The sequence below is a fragment of the Lagopus leucura genome, unplaced genomic scaffold (assembly GCF_019238085.1).
Source record: "Lagopus leucura isolate 7727_CA_CO unplaced genomic scaffold, USGS_WTPT01 Super-Scaffold_73, whole genome shotgun sequence".
NCBI lineage: Eukaryota > Metazoa > Chordata > Aves > Galliformes > Phasianidae > Lagopus > Lagopus leucura.
Genome location: NW_024962252.1, coordinates 49,171,879 through 49,179,029, shown reverse-complemented (window position 1 = coordinate 49,179,029; position 7,151 = coordinate 49,171,879).

Sequence of the window (7,151 nt, the reverse complement as noted above, 5' to 3'; positions counted from 1 at the left end):
ATTAAATAAAGATTTATTATTCTGCCTAAAATTGCAAAGCATGCAAGTCTGCAGCATGAGAAGAACAAAGACATCTGCAGGTCTGTTCCCTTATATTTTCTTATCCTACTGCGGGTGACATTACTCATCTGTGGGGTAAAAAAGAAAAACAAAAGAAAAAAAAAAAGAAAAAAAAAAAGAGAAAAAAACCACCATATTTTTACTGCTTATTTTACAGGTCACATCAGCAAGTTAGTTTTTTCACTGACACACTTGGGCAGCATTTGAAATCCCATAAAAGTTGCCATTTTGTACTGTTACCTCAAGAAGGATGAAGTGCTTCACTCAGTACACTGCCAGCTGTTTTTATCTTTATTCTTCTGAAACTGTGCACCTGAGACTGACGTGTGCAATATTGTTTTAGTACTCCTTGTTAGTTCTCTAGGAGTCTCTTTACAGCTTCTTTTAATTCTGTTCATGTTGAAGATTGTGCATAAGCCTGGGAATCACTGGTTTAAAAACGAATAGGAAAACAGTCTCATTCATAAAGCTATTAATAAGAAAAAGGCTGAAGATGTGTAACACAGTCATTACAACAGCCGCACAGGGACAAACGTTGAAACAGAGAGGCCTGCTCTCCCCACTGCTCAATTCTGTTTATCGTACAAAATTCATCTGTGCATCAAAGGTTTTGGTTTGTCCAGGTTGCGAGTAGCATTTTGGCCACAGAGCAGATCCCTCACTTATGAGTTTCCACAGAAAAAGAAGAGCAGTTAGTAAGTTCATGTTTGTCTGCTCTGCAAATACATGCTGGCTCGCATGTTGTTTTTAATCATCAAATTCTACCTGCCAGTGTCCCTTTTAGATCAACTCTTCTCATTCCAAAAGCTGTCAGGACCACAGGTCCTGGGGCATCAATCAGATCCAGTCATTTAAATACAAAAGCGATTTAATAAGCTAATTAGTGATAAATTATTAAATCCAATAATCTACTTCTCATGCTTTAAAACACAACAATAAATGATTTAGCATTTGTTTTCCAGCAACTTTAACGTCCTAAAGAATCAGCACACAGAATAACACAGTACTCTGTTTTGCCAGCCAAGTCACTTCTCCTTCAGAACTGCAGAAACAGGGTAAGCAAATGCTTCTCTATCATTTCTAAATCGAGGATAAATTACTCACTTTCTTTTTCGTCAAAGGCATTCAAAGATTTGGCAATGAACACTGCCTTCCGGAACTATAGCCCTGCTTTGCTTAAATGCTTAGCGTTAGGAGAAAAGGAGGAAAATGAAAAAGAACATTTTTCTTCTATGTTATTAACAATATGAAAACAAAGACTTCCTTTTGTTCTGTAAAGTAAAAGCAGTGTTCACAATTACTTAGTAATAACAAGATACAGTTTACCTCACATTATTGCTTATCTGATTCCTGCTCTTATTTTTTGAACTTGCCATTATTCCTTTAGATTCTAACTTACAGAAACTTATAATATTTGTTTCATCCACATTGATTTTAGGCTTCTCTGATTTCTTATCTAACAGATCCTGAACATTGAAAGAAACAAACCAGAAAAAAAAATGTCTTTCATGAGATCTCCGAGGTTTTTTTCAGAAGTGTTCTGCCTAAAATGTTCCTGGTTTTGTTTTTCCTCATTGATTCTTCCTTTAATTCATAGTTCTTATTTTTTCCTACTTTTCCTTCCTGTTCTCCACATGCCTTTTTGTACTGTTTCTGTAGAGATACCTTCTCACAGCCACTTGTCTTTTACAACCACATTCACCAAGCTCAGCTTGTGACTTCTATGGTGGCCCTTGTGTGAGCAGTGCCTTTTGCTTCTTTGAATGGTAAGGGGAGTACAAGCCCTGAATGTAGGAGTGCAGTAATGTCCTCTGGCTGCAGAGAAGTTTTACAGTCTCAGTAATTAAAACCTCTCCTCCTCCAGCTCTTCCTGTCACCCATTAAAGTACAGAACAATGATGTTCTCAATGATCCAGAAACAAAGTTTGAAGTCGTATTTCTCATCTAATGTACCTGCAGTATTTTCTTTCCTGTTTCAATTCCATAAAGGCAAATGTCCCATTCAGGATCAAAGAGAGATTCATGATTTTCTGATGTGATGATGGCTTGTCTTGTCTCACACGTACATGGTTCAGGCCCACGTGACAGCACTGTGTTCTGTGCTAAGGATGGTTAGGGAATCAATTGCAAAACAGTCTGTGCATGTGGTCAGTTGCTCTCCAACACAGCTCTGAAGTCTGTTGTTCCATCCATGACAGCTTGTTCTGACAAATAATCCTGGAAGGCAAGCATCTCAGTTTTGCCTTAACACACCCTAGTGTGGTTAAAAGCACAACACGACTGGATTAAAGGCTGGATGTTGTGTTGAGGAACATGGTTTAGTGGGAGCTATTGGGAATAGGTGAACGGTTGGACTGGATGATCTTTTAGGTCTTTTCCAACCTTGGTGATTCTATGATTCTACGATTCTACGACAGCCTTCTTGTCAGCTCTGCCTTTCACTGCCTGGAAAACTATTGCTAGTTCTGCAAGTAAAAAATCAGCTTAGAGAAGAAGGACTAAAAAACTGCTCCTGTATATTCCTGATAAACTGCACCAGCGTGTTCCTGACAGCTTTACACTTCCAAGTGTAAAGAGCTGTGATTTCATCCATCTTCACACATATTTCCACCAGATCTCTGGAATATGTCCTGGCACATGGGCAATTTTGAAATTCTTGGCTTTATTCAACCCTCTGCCCAATAATGGAGAAATACAGAAAGTTATGTTTATGTTATGTTGCTTTACATGAGAAAAATAGACAATGTATGAAAAAAGGTTCTCAGCTAAACTTTGGGAAAATAGAATCACGCAAATTAATGGGTTTTTTAGCTGCCTCTTTATTGCATATCAACACATTCTGCTTGTGTTCTGCTGCTTGTTACATAACTTAATTTTGTCTTACAAAATGCAAAATGTTGTCAGAATTTTGTTTGCTGTTTGCTGATACAGTGCATGCATTCATTCCTCCACTGATGGTCAGAACTGTGTCAGATCTCAGAACTCTCTGGTCTGTGCACAGCTGTGCTGAGCAATTTGTTTCCGCACAATTACAAATCAGATCCACGCCCAATAGAAACCAGAAAGATTCCTAATGAAGTCAAGATGTCAAGTGCTTTCTTTTCTCCTTCTGCCAGGCTTTATTTCCATGTTGGCAGTGCTATTTCAAAATACTTTTACAGGTTTACAGGTTTGTTTGTTTGTTTGTTTTTTTCTTATGGAGGTATTGCCTGATTTTCTTCTACAGAATCTTTAAAAAAATGTTGGAGAGGATATCAGTAATATACTTTGCAAAGGAGAATATGCTCTGAAGTACATTTTGTACATTCACCACTAATAGATTACTGAAGCACTCTTCATGGCTGCAGCAGGCAAACTTGATGAGTAATTTCATTTTTATACGATCACTCTCTTTACTAAAAACAACATTTGTTTCCCAATATTTCTATGAGGATACCATTCCAGGCTCTAGCCTTCATGAAACTGAGAAATCTCCTGTTTTTCAGCCCTAATTCAGGCACAAACAATTTCTAATTCCTGATTTTATATAAACTTTGCCTTTTGGTTTAAAAAATAGAGACTGTTTCCATGCTTAAACCCTGAACATATCTATAGAGGGGAGAAATTCCTCTTCCAGCCTTTTCTTTTTCCTGACAAAACAAGTCAAGTTTTTCAGCCCCCTCTCAGAAGAGAGGATATCCACTTTCATCCAAACAGTTCCTTTCAGCACCTGTTCCTGGCTGTATTTGTACTCTTGGGACAGAGGTAACTGTTGTGGTGCAGTGCTACAAAAGGCCTCTCTCTGCTCCCTCCAACGATTGAATCAATATTTTCCTCTCTCCTCTAAATTCAGCACGCAATTAATTAGCATGACTTTGATTAAAAAATACCTGTTGCCACTTTCAACAGTATTGTTAAGTTGTATGCAGGTCAATAATAGCCCAGCTTCCTAACACAACAAATTATTGTATAGAATAAAGAACAAGTGTTTTCTTCTGTCTTCAACCAATGTGCCAGTTTCTTTTCTATTACTCCAGAGTCCTGCACACTTCAGAATACTTCTTAGAATATAAAATCATTTGCCTTTCTTTCAGTTCTGTAACGAACAATGATGACGTAGAATACTTTGAATAAAAATACATCAGTTCAGAGTTTTATCATTATCATAAGGAATGTGATCCATTGGCTACCCTTCTAGGGTAGAGGAGCCAAAAATGTCCTGAAGTCTCTCTTCTTTTTCCTCACACAGAGTGTGGGACTGTTTATTTCTCAGAGCTTGGAATGAAATCTATTTCATGTCTGGGATTCCCAGCTCTATCCTGGGTTACAGGACTTGCAATTTTACCCAATTATCCCTGGAATTTGATACTCACAGGAAAGCAAGAATCACCACTAATTTGTTAGATGTGCTGTAGCTCTTTAAAGCAAAAGAATCACAACATAGAAACAACAAATTCTATTCATCAAAAGGTCATGGTAGCAAACGATAATTGCAAAAAATTGACTATATATATATAATATGTATTGACTATATATATATATTGACTATATAATATAAATCATGAAAGAAAAATCAAGGGAAAAATTATTCTTTGCTATCTGAGATTTCTCAGTGACATCTCTTGGCAACACACATCCAAAGTCAAACCCAACTATATCCTGTCTCAAGAATATTCACCTTCCTTATGGGCCCTGAACTGAGCCCAGTCCCATCTCAGTGGCCCCAGAGGGTAACAGCATACAGCTGTGTACAACTGAGCATCCGGAAAATCTCAGCTTCCTTTTCCTGTCAACAATCAACCTATTGTAATAAATGTTTAGTTCCCTTTGAATGTTTATATAAAAGAAATTAAAGCCCCTTTGTATTAGTATACCCATAGACTTTGTAATTGCTTTTTATATTTAACTTTAACTTTTTTTTCCTTTTTTTTTTTTTTTTTAATTCTTTTTTTTCTGGAACTCATTTAAATTACAATTTCTTTGTCCTTTCCAGAAAATACGTCTTGCTTCACAATATGCATATTCACATAACATTCTCTGTGAGCAGTAGAACGAAGCCTGCTTCCTATCACCACTGATGAAGTAAAAGAACCAATATATTCAGAAACCCCCATCACTATTATGTGCACATACAACTTCCAGTTAGAATCCGTCCAATTATGAGGATTAAAGTCATGTTGCAGTTGGGTTCCTACAAATAATTTCATAAAACATCTCTTCTTCTGTGCTACATGTGGTGCTGAAAGTATGTGTGTCCATTCTGCTCATCATACCTCTTCTTATCATTCTGTTTAGTTTTTGAATAGTCCCTACAAAGATTTCCAAGAAACAATACGTAATTTTGATCACATGGATTAATGCAGATCCTGACTATACATGATGGCTCTGCTACGAATTTTTAATCTTCATGTACTGTGCAGAATTGTGATCCTACTGTGATACTTTATTTATGCTGTAGAAGGCTTTTTAGAAATTAATAGAACTATCACCACTGACAATTTCTGTTCTTCAGTTTGTCAAACAACAGCACGTTCTATGTAAGATTGATTTTCACAGTAAAATAACTATGGGTCTTTAAGGACACAATATACAGTATCTCTAAAACACACCCAATGTTTGGCAACGATTTTGCATGGGACTTCCCACATCAGATAGAGACATGAGATCACTGAAAGAGAACAAAAGACCCAATTGCTTTTTTTTCCTGAGGCTGATATGGCACTAGTATGTCCCATGAGTCAGGATCCTTTATCAGAAGACATTTCTGCATCCAGGTTAATGGTACCCTCATTCAGTACGTGGTGGAAGATATGATCTTTCTGGTTTAACCTTTATTCTTACAAGGCATAGGCCAGATTTAAACATGCAGAAATTCACAAAGGCTCCACAACACAACTTAATCACGCTTGTCCTTCCCATGCTCAGATACACCCTTCTCACCTTTTATCAGAATAGTAGATTGGTTTCATTTCTGTAGCAGTGCTATTTTTGCCAAGAAATATATTGGTCTTTTACCTGCATCTGAGGATACGATCAGAAGACACACCGTCATACAGTAAGGTCTGCATTATACATTCATCTATAAAGCACAAAAGAATACAGAGTACTAGAGCAAAAAGCATCTTTCAAATGCAAGAACCGACTTCAGCTTCCTATTTTTTATGGGTCTCAGTATGTTCTAATATATTCAAGAAAGTAAGAATCTCCTGGTTTGTCTTCTTTTAGTCCAGCTAGAATTAGGCCTTCTCCTCTTACTACTGACTGTAAATGACTCCTTCAACCCCAGGCTACCTCCTACCTGAGAGCACACAAGCTGTCATGCAGAATACTGCCCATTAGGTTGGTTTTATCTCAGGGCATGTGTCATGTCACAGATGCATTAGGCAAACATAGTTAACAGAGGATGAGAAGCCAGGTACCGACACAGCAGCTACAGCAGAGCAGCTGCAACATGAAAACATGCGACCTTTACGAGATTTGTTTGTTGGCTCACAATACAGTCTTCTTAGTCAATCCTTGCTACCTTTTCCCCTTTGATTTCTTTTACCTTCCTATTTAGGCAGGTATCTTCCTCAGCCTCAAGTGTTGCTTTGCCTTTATTTGGTTGGTGATTGACTTCCCAGCAGAGCTGCTCTGTTGAAGAGGTGACCAAGCAAGACAGCTGCTGCTTCACCAACAAGATCATTTGGTGAAACTATGATTTTCATGGTGCGTTATCTACCTACCTCCCTCAGGATTTAGTGCCACAGCAATTATAGCATATGCACCATGGGCATTTAAAATAACTTACATTCTAGGATATAATTTCCTAGGTGGTGGGGCATTTTCTCTCTTTTCTGGAGTGAGTAATTAAAAAACGTTGTTGTCCGTGATGCAGAAAATCCAGTATTTGATAACAGCATTCCACAATTTAGATTGCTTCAGGTTTATTTTCTTTATGGAAAATCAACCAGAAAGATCATATCTTCCTGGAGCTGTGATTTTCAAGTAATGAGTGGTTGAGAAGAAATCAAAATGGGCAGAAATTTGGAAGAACTGCTAGAAAATCTGCAAAGACACGGGAAGGTTAAGGTGTGTATTTTAATTAATTCTGCTTGAGAAGATCACTGAAC